Genomic DNA, 21,397 nt, shown 5'->3' on the forward strand with positions numbered 1-21,397 from the left:
TCTGAATACTTATGTAATTGTGATATTTCAGTTATTTATGTTAATTGCTTAGCAAAAATGTCTGAACACCTGTTTTCGCTTCTTCATTTTAGGGTATTGTGTGTGGATTGATGATAAAAAAATAATAATTTAATCCATTTAAAATAAGGCTGTAATGTAACAAAAAGTTGGAATGTGGAAAAAGTGAAGGGGGCTTAATACTTTCTGAATGCACTGTGCATCCCTCACATCAAACCGGAATATTCGATCTTTCACCTCTGACGTGTCAGAATACAATTTGCAATTGGGAAACACCGGAGAATCTCACCTCTACACAATGGAGGCCTGTGAACAATCGCAATGCTGCATGAGTTCTAGATAGATACAAAATGCTGGAGTAACTCAGCGGGACAGGCAGCATCCTTGAGAGAAGGAATGGGTGACGTTTCAGGTCGAAACCCTTCTTCAGACTGAAGAAGTCTCAGATCTCAGTCTGATGAAGGGTCTCTACCATGAATTGTCACCCATTCCTTCTCTCCAGAGATGCTGCCTGTCCTGCTGAGTTACTCCAGCTATTTGTGTCCATCTTCAGTTTAAACCAGTATCTGCAGTTCCTTCCTACACGAGTTCTAGATTCCCAGGCATAAATATTTTCTGCTGCTTCGCCAATGAGCTTTTGGCACTTTGGCCTTCATCGGTCAGAGTATTGAGTAGAGAAGTTGGAAGGTCATGTTACAGTTGTATAAGACGTTGGTGAGACCGCATTTAGAATAGTGTGTTCATGTCTTGGCACCATGTTATAGGAAAGATATTGTCAAGCTTGAAAGGGTTCAGAACATATTTACGAGGATGTTGACAGGACTAGAGGGTGTGAGCTAAAGGGAGAGGTTGGGTAGGCTGGATCTCCATTCCATGGAGCACAGGAGGATGACGGGATCTTATAGAGGTGTACAAAGTCATGAGAGGAATAGATCGGGTAGATGCAGTAGGGGAATCGAGGCGAGCGGACATAGGTTCAAGGTGAAGGGGAAAAAATGTCATAGGAATCCGAGGAGTAACTTTTTCATACAAAGGGTGGTGGGTGTATGGAACAAGCTGCCAGAGGAGGTAGTTGAGGCTGGGACTATCCCATCGTTTAAAAAACAGTTAGACAGGTACATGGACAGGACATGTTTGGAGGGATCTGGACGAAGCACAGGCAAGTGGGACATTATTGGCCGATGTGGGCGTGTTGGGCCGAAGGGGCCAGTTTCCACGCTGTCTCACTCTATGACTCCATGACTCTACCACATGTAAATAGGCCCTTCTGCTCAACTCACCCATGCTGACCAAGATGCCTCATCTAACCTAGTCTTGTTTGCCTGAGTTTGGCCCAAATCCCTCTAATTCTCTCCTTTCCATATCATCAGCATTTTTCTCTGGCACAACCTCTTAGTGGCGTCCTAACCCTACTACTGTAATGGTGTTTTTTGATTCCTTGTTAAATATTAACCTTAAAAGTGCAAATGGACTGCATTACCCTACCACCCATCCCACTCTAACGGCCTTGGTGCATCCTCACTCATTCAGACTGAGGGTAGACGTGTCCATCTTTCAAAATCATCGCTGGTTAGCTTTAATCATTAGTAATGATACTGTCACAATCAATAATAATAATAACAATAATAATACTAATACTAATAATAATAATAATAATAATAATAATAATAATAATAATAATAATAATATTAATAATAATAATAACAATAATAATAATAAATAATAATATTAGGCAATGCTCAATTTGTTTCTTAGGATATTAGGTATGAGAAGTAATAACTTTCAGCCAATAAAATCACCAGTAAGTGATGGTCCACCACATGAGTAGCAGAAATGAGGAAATTCTAAATAAATGCAATGCTAACATAAATGTTTGGATTTATAATTAGTATTGACACCTTATGAGGACATTATGGCACATTATGCTTGGCAAACTGGCACCATTATTTACTCTATGGAATTGCAGAGAGCTGTGCATTTAGCCCAGACCATCACACAAACCAGTGAGTCCATCTACACTTCAAGCTGCCTCGACCAGGCTGTCAGTATAATGAAAGACCAGCCTCACCTCGATCACTCCCTCTTCTCCCCTCTCCCGTCAGGCTGGAGGTTGAAAATATATACCTCCAGATTCAGAAACAGTTATCCCAGCTGTTTTTGGCAACTGAACAGTCCTCTCATCAGCTAGAGTGTGGTCCTGATCTACCGCATTGTAAACCTTTGAACTATATTTGATCAGACATTAACGGACTTCAATGTTATATCTTTGCACTAAATGTTGTACCCTTTATCCTTTATCCGTGCACTGTGGACGGCTTGATTGTACTGATTAATGTCAATTGATTGATAACATGCAAACAATAGGTTCTGATGATATTCTAAATCTTGCATTCCTGCCTATTCCCAATAACCTTTCACATGTAACAATAATCAACTAAACTAAGGTGAAACCAAATAGCTCAAGTGACGGCAACGCATCATTCCCAGACGAGCTCAATGTTTTCTGTGTTCATTTTGAAAAGAAGACCGATGATGGACCTTCACATCTCCTAGAGTCTCCCGGCGGCACTGTGATCATTGTCTCTGAAGCTGACTACAGAAGATCCCTCACGATAGTGAACCTTCAGAAAGCATTTGGCACTGACGCTGTACCTGACCACATTAATAAAACCTGCATAGATTAACCATCTGGAGTTTTCACAGACATCTGCAACCCCTCAATACCAAGGCCATCATCTGCTTTAAAAATACATCAATAATGCCAGTGTAGGGAGGAAGTGCAGATACTGGTTTACACCGAAGATAATGCTGGAGTAACTCAGTGGGTCAGGCAGCATCTCTAAAGAGAATGGATAGGTGACATTTCAGATCGAGACCTTTCTTCAGACTGGAGAAGGGTTTCAGCTGAATCATCACCTATTCCTTTTCTCCAGAGATGCTGCCTGACCTGTTGAGTTACTCCAGCTTTTTGTGTCAATAATAGCAGTGTCCCTGAAGAGCAAGGTAATAGGCATCAATGACCACTGACGGGTGGAACTCACATCCATTGCGATGAAATGCTTTGCAGTGGTTAGTTATACTGCATGTCAACTCTTGCCAATGGTCCAAGTGGTATGGACTTGGACCATTATACTTTGCATGCTGCCACAACAGATCAACAGTGAATGTAATCTCACTGGCTCCCCACTCAGCCACTGCACCATTGAACAAGAACACACACATCAAGCCATTGCTTATAGTCCGCAGTTTGGCTTTTGGCACCATAAATCCAGACTAAACATTTCATCAAACCGAAGGCATTGGGTATCTGCCCATCCCTATGCAACTGAACCCTTGCCTTCCATATCGGCAGATCTCAATCAGTACAAATTGACAGCAACATATTTCTCACTGAAGATAGACACAAAATGCTGGAGTAACTCAGCAGGATAGGCAGCATCTCTGGAGAGAGGAAATGGGGACTTTTCAGGCCGACACCGTTCTTCTGACAGAAAGCCACTGGAAAGGATAACGAGAGATATAGAAGATGGTGTGAAGAGATATAGAACAAATGAATGAAAGATATGCAAAAAAATAATGATGATAAAGGAAACAGGCCATTTGTTAGCTGTTTGTTGGGGGAAAATTAGAACCTGGTGTGACTTGAGTGGGGGAGGGATAGAGAGAGAGGGAATGCCGGGGTTACGAAGTGCGAGAAATCAATATTAATACCACTGGGTTGTAAGCTGTCCAAGCAAAATATGAGATGCTGTTGCTCCAATTTGCAGCTTTCACAGTGACCATCAACACTGGAGTAGTTCCAGGCTGCGTGTTCAGTCCCCTGCTCTACTCTCTATGCCCTCAACCATGTGGCCAGACACAGATTCGATGCTATCTTTAAATTTGCTGACAATACCACCATTGTGGGATGCACGATGGGTACCGATAAGTCAGAGTACAAGAGAGATGGATAATGAATGAATGAGCTAATACTTTCTTGCCACACGTGACAAGTCACAGTGAGATTCTTTGCTTGCATGTCCAAGGTATGCAAAAAGTCTCCACATAAAGAGCACGTACAAAGTTACAAAGTATCCCGCGCTAGCTCTACTTTTGTTCTCCCTCCTCCCTCATGGCGCCCCCCCCCCCCCCCCCATGCCAGGTCCTCCATAAATTAGGTAATTGGTGCCAGAACAGCAATCTTGCTCTCAATGTTAGCAAGACCAAGGAGCTGATTGTGGACTTCAGGAAGAGAAAGCCAGGGGATGAGGAATCACTTGAGCCTTAAGGAAAATCTATGTAAATTCAATTCAATTCAACTTTATTGTCATTGCACAGATACAAGTATAGGTACAACGAAATGCAGTTTAGCGTCTGGTCATAGTCATAGTGCAAGATAGTAGAAGTAGAAAATAAAAATACAGAATAAGCATACAATAGAGTAAAAGAGTACTGGTTAACACTGAATGTGGATGGATTAGAAAAAAACTGGTACATAGGCAAATACTGCATTACTGCCTATTCCCAATAACCTTTCACCCCTTTCCTTAATAATTATCAAAAAAACCTTTCAAATGTTCTACGTCTTACATATGGTCATTTTGAAAGAAAGTAATTTCCCTCATCCCTTCCTTAAATGGATGATCTGTTGGCGTTAAACCGTGAACCCTAGTTTTAGATTATCCCATGAAATGAAGCATCCTCTCCATTTCCACCATGTCAAGACCACTCAGAATCATATGTTTTAGTCAAATCCACTCTTATCTTCTAAAGTCCAGAAGAAACACAAGGCAAGAGAGACACAGGGGACTGTAGATGTTCAAATTATAAGCAAGAAACAAAGAGCTGATGAATTGGGGGTGGCACGGTGGTGCAGTGGTATGGTTGCTGCCTTAAAGTGCCAGAGACCTGGGTTCAATCCTGATGACGGGCGCTGCCTGTATGGAATTGGTACGTTCTCCCTGTAGCTGCATGGGTTTTCTCCGGGTGATCCGATTTCATCCCACACTCCAAAGACGTACAAGTTTGTCGGAGAATTGGCTTCAGTAAAGATTGTAAATTGTCTTAGTGTGTAGGATAGTGCTAGTTTACGGGGATCGTCTGTCGATGCGGACTCGGTGGGCTGAAGGGCCTGTTTCCGCGCTGTATCACGTAAACCAAACTAAACTAAACAGAATTCTATGGGTCAGACTACATCTATGAACATTAGTGGAAAGAAGAAGAAGAAATGGACAGATAATGTATTGCAGCAGAATCCTTCATCAGTCTGAAGAAGGATTCCAATCCCAATTCTGTCCGTCCATTTCCCTCCACAGATGCTGCTTGACCCAGTTTGTTTCCCCAGCACATTGTTTTATTTTTCTCCAGCAGAGACAAGCCACATTTACTCAACATGTCCTAAAGGACAATCTAGCCTTTAACTCCAGATACCTTCTCTGAACTACTTCCAATAAACTTGTGGAAAAAAAAGTTATATTTTATATTTTCCAAAAGTTATCTTGATCTTCAAGCATTTATTCTTGTGAGCTCAACATCCATTGCTTTGAACGTCTGAGGTAAAATCTTTGAAAAATACAATGTGTAAATAAATGCATGCTTCAGGACAGGGAGATGTGTGCAATGAAGATTCACCCAGATAAAGACAGGAGGAGCTCTCGGTATTATCAAGCCCTTTGTTTCACAGAAACGTCCCCAAAACACTTCAGTGATGACTTGCATTTAGATAGCACCCTTAACATTGTAAACACCCCAGCCTATTTACCAGGTTGTTTTTACACAAGCTAAGGCTGAGCTCCACTTTGTTAACATGCAGGCTGCAAGGGAGAATCAATATCTGAATGATTACCTGCTTTATCTGTTTAGAAGTCAAACTGCCAGGACAGCATTTAAATAAAATGCCATGCTTGAGAAGCTAACAACCTACTCAAAAATACTATCAGTAATACAAAAGAACTATTTATGCTCTATTACTACTTCCATCAGCCTTTCTGCTTATTACAAACATTATATAAAATCAAAGATCATTAAAAAAAAATAATGAATTGTTTGGTGAGTGTCATTGATGCCCAAATAAAATCTTGCCCTTTTCAAAAAAAATGTAAACTTCAAAATGGCAAATGTCCCAGAACTTGCCTCAGGATTCTGAACTTCTCTTCCTAAATCCATCCACATCTCTGAGATGCTAGTGATCCTGTCTGTTTAACTGTCCCCCATCAACTTCATTTCGCCCAGTTAATTTATCTCCGGTTATGTTTCCTTGGGCTATTTCATTACTTTAAAAGTGCTTCACAAGTGTAAGTTGTCAATGCAGATAAATTAAAATTAGGATAGAGCCAGTGCGATCTGAATTGTTGTTCTTGCTAACTACTTAAGCATTGTGACTATCCAAATCACTTGTCACACATAATTTGCTGCAATTCACCTTCAATTCAGCAGGGAGCACACTCGAGTACAATAATCAAGTTCAAAATTAGCAAAGTGGTGGCTGTAATTGCTGGAACTAAGTTTAGAACTCAACAAATTTTCTTGTGCTGCTCATTTCCCTGCATGTTTCTGCTTTGAGTGTTTTTGTGTGAACCACTGCAGCTATTTTTTGATGGCCTGGACTGCTTGTTGGACTGCTACTGCCTCCACTCCTCTCCAAAACTGCTCTGCTGGACTTGCCGTGCCCTGGTTTGAAGCCCTGGGCTAGCTTTTTGCAGAGGCTTGCTTCAGCTCACCCATCTCCTGGACATGAGGCTCGAGGCAAAACTGGCTTCACCCTTCAATTGCAGGGTTTGAATGCTGAACCCTATCACTCACCTGGAAAAAAAGCAGGCAAACATTTCTCAGGTTTTCCCCTTTTTTCTGAGGGGACATGACTTTCCTGATTCACTTTTCAGAATCTGGATGTCACCAGCAAGGCTCTCATTTATTGTTCATCTCCATTGGTGCCCCTGTGAAGATGATGTTGAGTGGCCTTCACGAACCACTATTGTTTAGTTTAGTTTAGTTTAATTTTGTTTAGAGATACAGCGTGGAAACAGGATCTTCGGCCCACCGAGTCTGCGCCAACCAGCAATCCCCATACACTAGGATTATCCCACACACTGGGGCCAATTTTAACTATTTTACCGATACCAATAAACTTACAAACCTTACATCTTTTCTCAGTGTGGGAGAAAACTGGAGCACATGGAGAAAACCCCCATGGTCACAGGGAAAATGTACAAACTCTATACAGACAACACCTGTAGTCAGGGTCAAACCCAGGACCATTGCACTGCAAGGCAGGAGTAACTCTACCGCTGCACCACCACGCTGCCCTGCTGTAGTAATGATACCAATGCAAAACATGAAATGAAGGAACTCAGCGGGTCAGGCAGCACCTGTGGGCGAAATGGACAAGTAACCTTTAGAATCAGGACTTTCTTCAGTCTGAGCCTTCAAATGTCATCTGTCCATTCCTTCTACAGATGCTGCCTGACCCCCTGAGTTCTCCTAATATTTTGTGTTTACTAAGATTCCCACATCAGCAGTCCCTTGTGTCTCTATAGTAATGATACTGTTGAATATCCAGCTTGCCCATTTTAAAGGATGATTAAGTTAACTGAAATTTCTGGTCATTCTTTAGCCCTAATATGCTTCCATATATTTGCAGGCCTTTTCCTTCATTGTTCTTGTAACTTGTCCACACCTGACCTGATGCTGTTGACTTCTACAACCTGGCTTTAATCATTGAATATGTTTCCACATAGTCGTCAGCATTGTAATAATGCTCTAGTTAGTACAAATGTTCCCGGAGATGAACTCAGAAAATAACAGTTGAAGTTTAGAGACAAAGAACTGCAGATGCTGGTTCACAAAAGAAAACACAGAGTGCTGGATTAACTCAGCGGGTCAGCCAGCATCTCCGGAGAACATGGATAGGTGACGTCTCAGGCCGGGACACTTCTCCCAGCCCGTTTGAAATATGTGAGGTGAGGAAAATAACGTCCCTATTTCACTCGGATTCACGGATAAAGCCACGTGGTTGGAATGATGAAACACAATTATAGGTCAAAGATAAACACAAAAGTGCCGGAGTGTTCAGTGGGTCAGGCAACATCTCTGGAGAGAAAGGATCCATTTTCTATCCTTTTTCTCCAGAGATGCTGCCTGACCTACTGAGTAACTCCAACACTTTGTGGTATAAACACAGCATCAGCAGCTCCTGGATTCCACAATTATAGACCAGTTGGCTTCATGTTATGGTTTTCAGAAAGAGTAATAAGGAGAAAAATAACAGCCACTTGAACAATAATTGATCAATAAAGAGGATCTGAGGTGAATTTGTTGATGTGAAATGGCAAATGAGTAATATGATGGAGCTGTTTGATCAGGTAACAGAGAGTGGATAAAGACTGCGAAGTTGATGTGTGTGTGTGTGTGTGTGTGTGTTTGCAAACAACATTTGGCAGGGTGCCATTTGTTAGTTTTGTATATAAAACTGATGCCCATGGGATAATATTTATAACGAGACATAAGAAAAAAGAACAATTTGGAAGTCACACCCGCTGTTTTGGGATAGCACAACTGTGCACTCTATCCTGAAATTAGGCACAAGACGCTGGACAACTCAGCGGGACAGGCATCACCTCTGGAGAGAAGGAACGGGTAACGTTTTGGGTCGAGACCTATCTTCAGCCTGAAGAAAGGTCTCAACCCGAAACGTCACCCTCCTTCTCTCCAGAGATGCTGCCTGTTCCGCTGAGTTACTCCAGCTTTTTGTGTCAATCCTCGGTTTAAACCAGCATCTGCAGTTCCTTCCTGTACACCTATCCTCCGATATTTGCCATTTGCACTCTGTGAAGATGATTCTATCTGCCCCGTCTATGCTGCTCATAATTGTACACCCTTTTATCAGATGCCCATCTTCACCAGTCATTTGAGGCTTGGCTCAGTCTTTCTTAAAGGTGACCTGCTTGTCATGACCATTGGGACTTAGGGCTTTGATAATGCACATTTAGCTTCCAAAGATAGACACAAAACACTGGTGTAACTCAGCGGGAGAGTGGGACTCCAGCATTATGTGTCTATCTTCGGTTTAAACCAGCATCTGCAGTTCCTTCCTGTACACTCATTCCTCTTCCATCTAGAACTAACACCTGTAGTTTCAGAAAATTATAAATATTTGAAAGATCAAGGAATGGAGGGTTATGGGTTTGGGCACAGAAGACGAGTTGAAACCAGTGTAGATCCACCATGATCATACTGAATGGAGGGTGAGGCTTGAGAAACTTGCTGGCCTCCTCCTGCTCCCTTTTTCTTGTGTTCTTGTATGTTTTGCATCTTCTGATGTGCTGCCATTCTTCCCAAGCTCAGGACGATCTTTTGGTCTGTTGATTACTATGCTCGATAAGCAATCACCCAAACTTGAGCACAAGGTTTCAGCTTAGTTTACTGTCACTCGTCACACGCGGAAAGCTTTTTGTTGCGTTCTAACCAGTCAGCGGAAAGACAATACATGATCACAATCGAGCCTTTTACAGTGTATAGATACATGATAAGCAAATAACGCTTAGTGCAAAGTGCTGGAGCACCTCCAGGGGTCAGGCAACATCTGTGGAAGTAATAAATAATGAGATTTCGGATCGGGACCCTTCTTCAGACCTGTCCATTCCTTCCACAAACAGTGGCTGACCCGCAGAGATACTCTAGCACTTGGAATGTATTTCAAATGGCTTAATGTTTTACTCGATAAGCCAAGATCTGCAGTTCCTTATGTCCCTAAAACTGAAGATAGTCTGAAGAATGGTCCCTAAGGCATTGTTAAAAAAAATTATAAATAGTCCCTAGCATGTAGGATAGTGCAAGTGTATGGGGTGAATGCTGGTCTGCGTGGACTCGGTGGGTCGAGGGACCTGTTTCCACGCTGTATTGCTAAACTAAGCTAAACAAATTCAGAAAGTTAGCGTACTGAGCTGGAAACAAATGTGTAACGCGAATGTTAGATGTTTTGGTCTTTAGCTCAGGACAGCTTTTTACTCAGCTATCTTGCAAGGAGCAGCTGCCTCTTCTTGTCTGGTGAAATTCACTTACACTGCCCTTTTTAAAATCAGTAAATCCGACAGGCAGTGGGTCGCCTGCAGCGTTCGCTGAAGATCTTTGTGTCGCCGAATCTTTGCATTGCCCTCGAATGCGAAAAGGTAGGAAATCAGAATCAATATTAGATTATAAAAATGTGTATTTTTGGAATCCTTTATCAACCAACGGCTGCAATCAGTGTGAAAAATCTTGATATCAGAGGGCATCTCTCCTTCCCTCAAGGTGAGTGCGGATTTAGGACGCAGTGAAGAAGACTAGTTTCATTTCCAGCTGGTACCTTTTAATTTGATCATCAAGGGAGAGTGGATGCAATAATTAAGGCCAAGAGATAGGCAATGGAAGCTTTATTAAAGGATATATTGAAGATGGGAATTTGATCTGAGATTTAGATTGTCATTAAGGTTGTTAATGCAACCACACTGCTCTTGAATGACTGTGAGCCAGATGAATTGAGCTGGCAATTATGACTCTGGGAGTCTTCCTAATCTTCACTCTCCCGACACCTTCACTCACCTACATCCAAATTATTTTTATAACACGACAAATATTTCCACAGACTTTAACGGCGGCAAAGGTCTGCTTGTTTGTTTTATGTCAAAAGGGCCTCCATGTTGTGCGTGTGGAACCAAAACACAGCCTGGCCAAACTTTCATAACTTGTATTGCAAGTCATAACCATATAACCATATAACCATATAACAATTACAGCACGGAAACAGGCCATCTCGATCCTTCTAGTCTGTGCCGAACACGTATTCTCCCCTAGTCCCATATACCTGCGCTCAGACCATAACCCTCCATTCCTTTCTCGTCCATATAACTATCCAATTTATTTTTAAATGATAAAAACAAATCTGCCTCCACCACCTTCACTGGAAGCTCATTCCACACAGCCACCACTCTCTGAGTAAAGAAGTTCCCCCTCATGTTACCCCTAAACTCTGTCCCTTAATTCTCAAGTCATGTCCACTTGTTTGCATCTTCCCTCCTCTCAGTGGGAAAAGCTTATCCACGTCAACTCTGTCTATCCCTCTCATCATTTTAAAGACCTCTATCAAGTCCCCCCTTAACCTTCTGCGCTCCAAAGAATAAAGCCCTAACTTGTTCAACCTTTTTCTGTAACTTAGTTGCTGAAACCCAGGCAACATTCTAGTAAATCTCCTCTGTACTCTCTCTAGTTTGTTGACATCCTTCCTATAATTAGGCGACCAAAATTGTACCCCATACTCCAGAATTGGCCTCACCAATGCCTTGTACAATTTTAACATTACATCCCAACTTCTATACTCAATGCTCTGATTTATAAAGGCCAGCACACCAAAAGCTTTCTTTACCACCCTATCTACATGAGATTCCACTTTCAGGGAACTGTGCACAGTTATTCCCAGATCCCTCTGTTCACCTGCATTCTTCAATTCCCTACCATTTGCCATGTACGTCCTATTTTGATTTGTCCTGCCAAGATGTAGTACATGTCGTCAATAGAAATGTGCTTAACAGGGCAGCACGGTGGCGCAGCGGTAGAGTTGCTGCCTTACAGCGCCAGACACCCGGGTTTGATCTTGTCTACAGGGGCTGCTTGTACGGAGCTTGTACGTTCTCCCCGTGACCTACGAGGGTTTTCTCCGGGAGCTCCAATTTCCTCCTACACTCTATAGACTTACAGGCTTGTAGGTTAATTGGCTTCTGTAAAACTTTAAATTTATACCTAGAGTGGGGAGGATAGTGTTATTATGTGGGGTCCGCTGGTCACATGGATTTGGGGGGCCGAAGGGCCTGTTTGCATGCTGTATCTCTAAACCAAATTAAACTAAACAAAACTAAAGAACGCCTTTATGAAACTAATTGAGCATCTGCTGTCAGATATCATTATGAATATCTGTCAGAAGGTCACGAAAGAATACAAAAAGAAGTTAGCGACTAACGGACCTATTTCCATGTCCTTACTGAACAGGTAAACGGTGAAGTGACACCATGGCGTTTGCAAGTGCCCTACCTCTGTATTGTAGTTTAAAGGAACTCCTTCACGAGCAACATTAAAATACATTCATTGTTCCATTATAATTGTCCTCAGTGATGGTTGACTGAAACGCTACATTCTGATAACCAACATTTCATGCTCGATTTTCATTCATTACTGATTCAAGGTTAAAGCATTGTTTGCAGTGTCTGAAAGGGTACAGATACAAAGCACTGCTGCCGTTGTGCTTGGCAACTAAGTGATTTTATATCTTGCAATTTCTTCTGTTCACCGGCTGATGAATTGAGAAATAAGCTAGCATTTGTCTTCCAAAATGGCTGGAAATTAATAAACACCAAAAGACCAGAAGATTTGCTGCCTGATTTTAATTTTGGTAAATATTTGTGTCTATTAACGTGAAATGTGTTTGTGCTTGGGAATGGAGGGTATTGTCGTTCATGCAGATGTGTCAAGGACATTACAGATTAGCAGTGCCAGCAACTTCACTCTGCAATGTTTCACAAATTACTTTTGCCGTTTAGCTTTAAAAGTGCAACGTGTCCAACAATTCCAGATATCCTCCTGTGGGACTCTGCTGTGTGAACCACTGGTTTCCAAATGTCTGCTCCAAACACAGATCTTTGTCCGCCAGTGGTGTGTGTGAGGAAATTGTGGGCATTTAATTCATGATTCTCCATGGGGTGGCAATCTTATCAAAACCCATTGTTATATATCTCAGCACGATGGCACAACAGTAGAGTTGCTGCCTTACAGGGCCAGAGACCCGGATTCAATCTTGACTAAGGTTGCTGTCTGTACGGAGTTTGTACTCTTCCATGACATTCCCCCCGTGACCTGCATGAGTTTTCTTTGAGATCTTCGGTGTCTTCCCACACTCCAAAATGCATACAGGTTTGTAGCAATACCAGTTGGCATGTATGAATGTATAATTGTAAAAAAATTACCCCAGTGTGTGTAGGATAGTGTTAAAATACGGGGATCGCTGGTCGGTGTGAACACGAGTGGCTGAAGGGCCTGTTTCCACGCTGTAAACTAAACTAAACTAAACTAAACTAAACTAAAATAAGACCAAGGCAAATAGCTCTCATTATTATTTATTAGCAGTACAGCAGCTTGAGGCAGAAGCAGACGTTCGATTAAGTGTCGGACTCAGAGAATTGCTTCAAAGACATGCTGTTCTGCTTGAAAAGGGCATATTGTGAAGCACCTGTACTTTCCCTGTAAGTACATGGCAAATGCACCATAGAAAATTGCATCAAATTATTTCAGTCCAAGTTCACATTTACCAACTTGATATGTGACAATTATTTCTGTTCAACCTCTCTGACACTGAAAATGAATATCATGAATGTGGAGCTCCATTCCTCACAATGAACATTAAATCCAAGTTGCAAGTGAGGGATGCAAATGAGATGAGTTTCAAAAGACATGAGATTTTGAGAGACAAAATAGTAAGATTAAACGAGAACTTACCAGTTTGAAGTTTGTTCTGTATTTTATGAGAAGTTACGATGAGGGATTACGTGAAGAGCCCGCTCAGCACGCATGCGCGGCATACTTCAAAGCAGCGGTGTGGAATCACAGATAGACACAGTTATTGAAGTAAACATAGTAAAGACAAGGAGACATCAGTTTATCAGTTTGACCCATATTATTGAGGGTGGGAGCGGAGGGCACGTAATCCCTCATCGTAACTCCTCATAAATTACAGATCAAACTTCAAACTGGTAAGTTCTCGTTTAATCTTACTATTTTACTTCGGAGTCACGTGAGTGACTAGCAGAGTCCATTTGTATTGTGCGTAGTCCCCGACTGATGAGGCAGAAGGGAAGAAATGCATAGAAGAAGAATTTCCCCAATCCAGCGCGAACGCATCTACTGCTGCTGCCTCAGGGTCTGGTTCCAAAGTGACATACATAGGTACCTGGTGATTTAGCCTTGATGCAAATAAATCGATATCTGGCGTGCCATATTGCTTGATAACCTTTGCAAATTTTGGGGGGTTTAACATCCATTCGATGTTGTCATTAAATTTACGTGACCTGGTGTCTGCCACTGTATTTAGCTTACCTGGCAGGTAAGTTGCTGATATCCAAATATGTCTTTTGACACACCATTGCCAAATTGTGATGACCAACTTGTCGCATGATACCGATTTTATGCCGCCCATATGGTTAATGTAGGCCACCACCGTAGTATTATCTATTTGTAACCGTACATGCAAGTGATGCATATTTGTGCATATGCTTTTAAACCATAAAAGTCACCCAACATGTCTGGATAATTAATGCCCAGTGTAGGTGGTAATGATGACTCTGGGTTAGTCCATCTACTACCTGTGCTGGATATATAGTTAGTTGTTCCCCAGCCTTGAGCACTGGTATCTGTTTGGATAACTAACGTAGGGTTAGTGATGATAATGGGGCTGAAACTATGCCAAACGTTCTTTGCCGACCACTGTAGTTCTGATATTGCTTCAGTGGGTAACTTCATGACACGATCATAATGACCTGTATGGTGTTTTGGTGCCTGTACCTTTGCTCTTTGTAAGTTTTGACAGTGCAAAGGTCCGAATTGTGTAGCCGGAAATGCTGCTACAATTTTCCCAATTACTCTGTTACTTGTCGAATAGTTGGTAGTTCGTTGACCATTAAATTGTTGCATGATTGTGCCAATTCAACTGTTTTGTCTCTTGGCAATGTTACAGTCACGTAGACTGAATTAATTGTGAAGCCCAAGTAGTCCATGATTGTGGATGGGTTCAACATATTTATCTGGATGTAAGACAATCCCAGGGTTTCGAATAACTGTTTGGTAGCTGATACAGCTAACATAGTCAATTCCATGGTCTTACCTATTATTTAAGATATCATCAAGATATGCCATGACAATATGTTTTTGTCTTCTGAATATTGCCAGAGCTGGTTTTAGTGTCTTGGTGAATAATCTATGGCTGATGTGAATCCATTGGGTAACGCTTTAAACTGCCATAGCTGCCCCATCCAGGTAAATTTCAGGTATCTGCGATGATCCTTGTGAATGGTACTAAATAGTAAACATCTTTAAGATCAATGCTTGCCATGAAGTATCCCTTGGAAACTAGTTGTTTGGCAGTAACAACCGTTTCCATTTTGAAATGTATATACTTAACAAACATATTTAGTGAAGTTAAGTCAATGATGATGCGACATACACCATCTTTTTTGGGTTTAGTGACGTATATTTGATATGAATTCCAAGGGTTCATGTTTCCCCATGATACCCTTTGTAATGAGTTTCACCAGTTCAGCTTGTCCCTCTCGTTTCTCTAACGAAGAGGGAAAATACCCTCTGGGGTGAATGTTGAACTGGTGGCAATTTTTCTAGTATGAATTGTATTTTGTATCCACTAAAGCCATTGAGTATATACTGATCACTCGTGATAGACTCCCGTGCTTCTTAAAACTGGTTCTCCCCCCTGTTAGTATTAAGCCCCTATTTTCTATATGCTGGTAGGAACCAGACCTACCTACCTCCATGGTTATGGGTATTCTTCTGTTTCCTGCCGGTCCAATGAGTCTTGCACGTTGTCTGACATAGCGGTGACGTTGGGGAGTGGCGCATTTACCATGTGATCTGCTCTGGGCCCTGGTCTAAAGAAGACTTCTGGGGATAGAATGCGGACCCCGAGCTTTCATCAGTCCCATATGGTAGACGTCGACTGATGGACGCGATGGGGTGCTGCTGCTTAGGAATTATTGTTGTTGGTTTGCTCGTCCCGGGCCTGCCCTCATGAGACTGAAAGTTTTTTAAGGCCTCTTCCATATCCTTCATATGCTTTGTGAGGTTTTTGCCAAAGAGCAGTGGGTCTGGCTCAGTGGCTGGGGTTTTGCACAACCCCGCAAATTTAGGATGTTATGGCAGATCTTATGATTTGTTTACGAATGTTGTGGTCATCTCCGTATTTGTCCACGGAACAAGCAAACGATATGATGGCTGACGTCAGGAGCCTGAAGATCCACTGCAGTTTTAGCTCCTGGTTCTGAATATTTGCCCCAACATGCCCCCACTTTTGGCTGTTTACAGCCGGCACTTTAAGGGACTCACAGTTCTCTGGAGCTGTATACATTTCTAAGGCCTCATTGACCACCTCTCCTGTAGGGGCCTGTTGGAGAGGTGGTTAATGCTGGCCGCTGGTTTGGCCTTTAACGGCCTCCTGCACGTGGGGTTGCCACGTAGCAGTCCACCACACCTAGCAGCTCTTCCTGTTCCTGCACCCCTTGCATACTCCCGAGATCTTCAGCCATCGTCCCCTCTTCTTGACCAGCCCAGTCCTGGTCACCAAAGCTACCCTCGAGTAAGGAGGAAGCAATGGGCAGTGCACAAGGCACTGTGGAGGGAGTGCGAGGCTCCCGGTACTGCCTGCTGTAGGCCACAGGCTGACACAGCTCCCTCCTTTAGAGCAGGTCATTGTTGGAGCAACTTCTCCAAAAAGTTGCTCCTATGTGGGAGAGTTGTCCTCAGACGCTCTCCGTTGAGGGAGGGTATCCCTTTCCCCCCCCGGACTCACCTGAGTCAATGGGTTTGTTTGACTTGCGGGTGGTTTTTCCCATACTGCAGGACCATCAACGGAGCTCCTTCTCCTGCAACAAGTCTCCTGCAGGTCTGCTGCCAGCGCTAATGTCGGGAAATAAGATCATCGCCCACTACTGGGAAATGCTGCAGTCATCGGCAGCCGACTTCCCCGTGGACCGTCTCAACATCTGGGCCCTGAAGCTAAAAAAAAAGCTTCAAGCCTGAAAGAGCGCAGGCAAGTGATTCAACTTTCCTTACCTGCCCATCCTGACGGACTGGGAGGACACAGTGCCTCTGCCAGTCCGTCGCGCGTTTGCGTCCAGACGTAATGACGCGCACGCAGACGGACGGCCCTTCTTCACGTAGTCACTCACGTGACTCCGAAGTAAAATCATCTCTGACCCCTCTCACCCTAGCCTCAAACTCTTTGAATCACTTCCCTATGGAAGGCGACTCCGGACTGTCAAAGCTGCCACAGCCAGACATAAAAACCGTTTTTTTCCCCACGAGTAGTAGCTCTACTCAATAACCAAAAATCTGTAGCCTCATTTTGCTCTGGTATTTTATTTAATTCACATGTTTAATCAATAGTGTTTTATTATTAATGTTTAATGTTTTATGTGTCATTCCTAACTGTCACTGTACGTCATTGTCACTTGTGTGCGGAGCAACAAGGCAAATTCATTATTTGTGAATACTTGGCCAATAAACGTATTCATTCATTCATTCACTTTGTGTCCTAGGGTATATCTTATGTGATGCTCATCATTTAACACTGCATTGGAAGCCAAGATCTAATGTCACTGATCGAAGCTGTTGCAGTACCAGGTATAAAGCTCCAAAGGGAAAATGGATGCTTGATCAGTTTTAATAAATTTGTGCCAGAATATTATCCCGCTATTAGTACAGAACATTGAACAGTGTAGCACAGGAACAGGCCCTTTAGCCCATCATGTCCGTGACAGGCATGATGCTAATTAAACTAATTCATTTTGCCTTCACATGAACTTCTTCTTCTGTCGTATGTCTTTTAGACTCACTGTGATGGATGTTTATGTAAACTGTGTTAAGTGTGGGTCTTGGATTGTTTTGTAATGTAAAAAACTGTAGAGATTATATTTCGTTCAAACCTAGGTTTGAATGACAATAAATAGCATTCTATTAGACCTACAGCTCCATCGAGGCGAGCCAGGCCAACATGTCATCATCCAGGTCAATCAGACCTCGTTCACCATTCGGTGGCCGGTGTTTGGGGCAACTGGTGACTATGTGCTCCACTGTCTATGTTGGGTCCCCACACTCGCAGGATGAGCTGTCCACGAGGCCCCACCTCTTCATCGCTACTCCATAGCGTCCGACGCCTGTCCTCAAGCGGTTGAGGGTTGTCCACTGCTTTTGGGGCAGGTCCTGGCCAGGGACGTCCATGGGGTCATCGATGTTATGGTGTAGCCTAGATGGTTCTGCTGACTTCCACTGGCCTCTCCATCTCGTCTTGACCCAGGCGGCCGTAGAAGCGTCAGCCGGTGTTGTGCAGAGCAGCTCTTGGGCTTGCGTGGCAAAGGGGTTCCGTTACTTGAGGCACACTCGTTGTGGTATCTCTGTGACGATCTGATGGAGGAGGTGGGATTCACTGGTCTGTGCCTTTCGAGAGAGGGCCAGCGTGGCTGCTTCTCGTCTGATGTTGGCTGGGGCGATGCCAGCAAGGACGGGCAGTTGTTTTACTGGGGTGGCTCGTAGGCGTCCGGAGACAGTCGGCAGGGCGCTGTTGAGGGCAGCATCCTGCTTCTTGGCTTGAGGGCTACGGCACCAGACCGGGGCTCAGTGCTTGGCGCTTGAGAAAACCAGGGCCACTGTGGACATGCGCAGTGTCTTTGTCCTGGCTCTCCATGTGGTGCCGGCTGGGCGGCGTATCAGTGCGGCACGGGTGCTTGTCTTTGCCTGGGCACCTTCCAGGTGTTGTTTGAATTACAACGTTCTGTCGAGCTTCACACCGAGGTACGTGGAGATGGGCTGCACATGATCCATATCCTTCTATTCCCTGTATATCATGTCATAAGATCATAAGTGATAGGAGCAGAATTAGGCCATTCGGCTCATCAAGTCTATTCCACCATTCAATCATGGCTGATCCATCTCTTCCTCCTAACCCCATTCTCCTGCCTTCTCTCCATAACCTCTGACACCCGTACTAATCCAGTTGCTACGGTCAGGCAAATGCCTCCACTGTCATGCTGTGAAAACAGAGGATGAGACAGAGTTTCTTCCCACAGGCCATCAGGACTGTAAACTCTTATCTCACCAGGGACTAATTTACTAATTTACTGTTGTTGTGTCTTTATAAAATTACAGTTTTTTTTCTAATATGTAAATATTGATTCTGTTATATTCCGTTCTGTAGATTTTTGCACAATCTGCAGGCAATGCCACTTTCATTTCACTGCACATCTTGTATGTGTATGTGACAAATAAAGTAGACTTGACTTGACTTGCTTGATCTATCCATCCGTGTATCTATCTAAAAGTCTCTTAAATGCCACTATCAAATCTGACTCTTCCACCTCCTCGGCAGTGCATTCAATGCATCTATCACTCTCTGTGTAAAAATAATTGTCCCTGCCCGAGCAACCCATGCAAGTCTTCTTACTCTTATTCACATTAGTTTTACTCTCTCAGGGGAGAGGTCACGTTCAACTGCGTGAGTAGATTCAAGAGTTTTACTGTCATATATATGTTGTGTGTGAGAGTGTGTGATGTGAGATGGATGGTGTGAGTGTGAGGGAGGGTGTGTGTATGATGGAAGGTATGTGTGAGCCCACCAGCCATGAGTGAGTCAACTGCCAGCCCACCAGCCATGAGTGAGTCAACTGCCAGCCCACCAGCCATGAGACGGCTGCCAGCCCACCAGCCGAGAGTGAGTCAGCTGTCAGTCCACCAGCCATGAGTAAGTCGGCTGCCAGCACACCAGGCCTGAGTGACTGAGCTGCCAGCCCACCAGGCCTGAGTGACTGAGCTGCCAGCCCACCAGGCCTGAGTGACTGAGCTGCCAGCCCACCAGGCCCGAGTGACTGAGCTGCTAGCCCACCTGGCCCAAGTGACTGAGCTGCCAGCCCAAGAATCCATTTGGCCCACAATGTCCATACTAGCCTTGGAAACCAGTCCCTTCAGCCCACACTCATACTAGCGCTCCAGAACACCCCCCCCCCCCCCCCCCCCCCCCCCCCCCCCATTGGTGGAGAGGTGGAATATTGCGTTGGGGGACCCAACTGGTCCCACTTAGTCCAGTATCCCTCTAGAGCTGTCCTATCCATTTACCTGTCTAACTGCTTCTTAAACGTTGGGATAGTCCCAGCCTCAACTACCTCCGCTGGCAGCTTGTTCCATACACCCACCACCCTTTGTGTGAAAACGTTACCCCTCAGATTCCTATTAAATCTTTTCCTCTTCACCTTAACCCTATGTCCTCTGGTCCTCCATTCACCTACTCTGCGCAAGTGACTCTGTGCAGCTACCCCATCTATTCCTCTGGGGATTTTATACACCTCTATAAGATCACCACTCAACCTCCTGTGTGAGGCAAAAGGATTGAAGTTTCAAATTGTGAAGCCAGAGGAAGGGATGTATGTGGAAGGGGAGTGTTGGGGGTGGGGGGAGGCATTGCAAGGCTCAGTCATGATCTTACTGACTGAATGAACATGCTCATGAGGCACCCTAGATAGACCTTGGCATTCATTTGCAATATTTTTAAAAGCAACATTGCACCCCCACTTAATAACTCAGGAAGAATTTCAAACTATGCAATTGCATTACCCTCCGATGGGCGGAGGATGAAATTAACAATGTTTTCCACAATTTAAAATATCATGAAGTACGGTAGAAGTCCACCACTACTTCCTTGCTGGTTGTTTATAGAGCTATGCTGCACATTCCACTCAAAAGAATCTTCCCATGACCCATTCCTTTCCTTCATTCCCAGTATTTGACCATGACCATTTCAGCTTTGTGAAAAACTAAAAAAAAAAAAATCCTCATCTCCCCCTGCTGGTTCTTTGTTGAAATACTTTAAGCTTCTACTTTAAGATCTCAGGTTGCTGCTTGCCAGTGGAAACAGTTTACTTATGGCTCATGATGATATGGGAACTATGTATTTAGTGGGTGCATTTTCTCACTCAGTATATGGCTAATTTGCACGAATGAAGTTTGAGAGATTTCGCCTTGTCTTACAACTCCTACAGGTGTCAGGGGTTATAGGGAGAAGGCAGGAGAATGAGGTTAGAAGGGAGAGATAGATCAGCCATGATTGAATGGAGAAGTAGACTTGACGGGCCGAATGGCCTCATTCTACTCCTATTCCTTATGAGCTTATGACCTTATGAACTCTACAGTCTTCCAGACCCAATACTGAGTTCAAAATTTTCAGATTACACTTCTGATATTAATTTGCATTTCTTCTCTCTCCTCATTTTCTATTGATTTTAGTTGTCCATTGCCACATATTAGTATTCCTTTTGTCATTTAATTTTTCTTGCTGTCCGCTCTATCATAAACTTATTTTTCCTACCTCCCCTTTTCCCTATCTCCGAATCCTAAAATACTTTGTGTAGGAAGAAACTGCAGATACTGATTTACACCGAAAGACACAAAATGCTGGAGTAACTCAGCGGCACTGGCAGCATCTCTGGAGAGGAGGAATGGGTGACGTTTCAGGTTGAGACCTTTCTTCAGACAGAGAGTCAGGGGAGAGCGAGACATAGAGATATGGAAGGATAAGCAGTGATCTCTCGTTTTCACACCGTACCCTTCC

Source organism: Leucoraja erinacea, chromosome 2 (genome assembly GCF_028641065.1).
Source record: "Leucoraja erinacea ecotype New England chromosome 2, Leri_hhj_1, whole genome shotgun sequence".
Taxonomy (NCBI): domain Eukaryota; kingdom Metazoa; phylum Chordata; class Chondrichthyes; order Rajiformes; family Rajidae; genus Leucoraja; species Leucoraja erinaceus.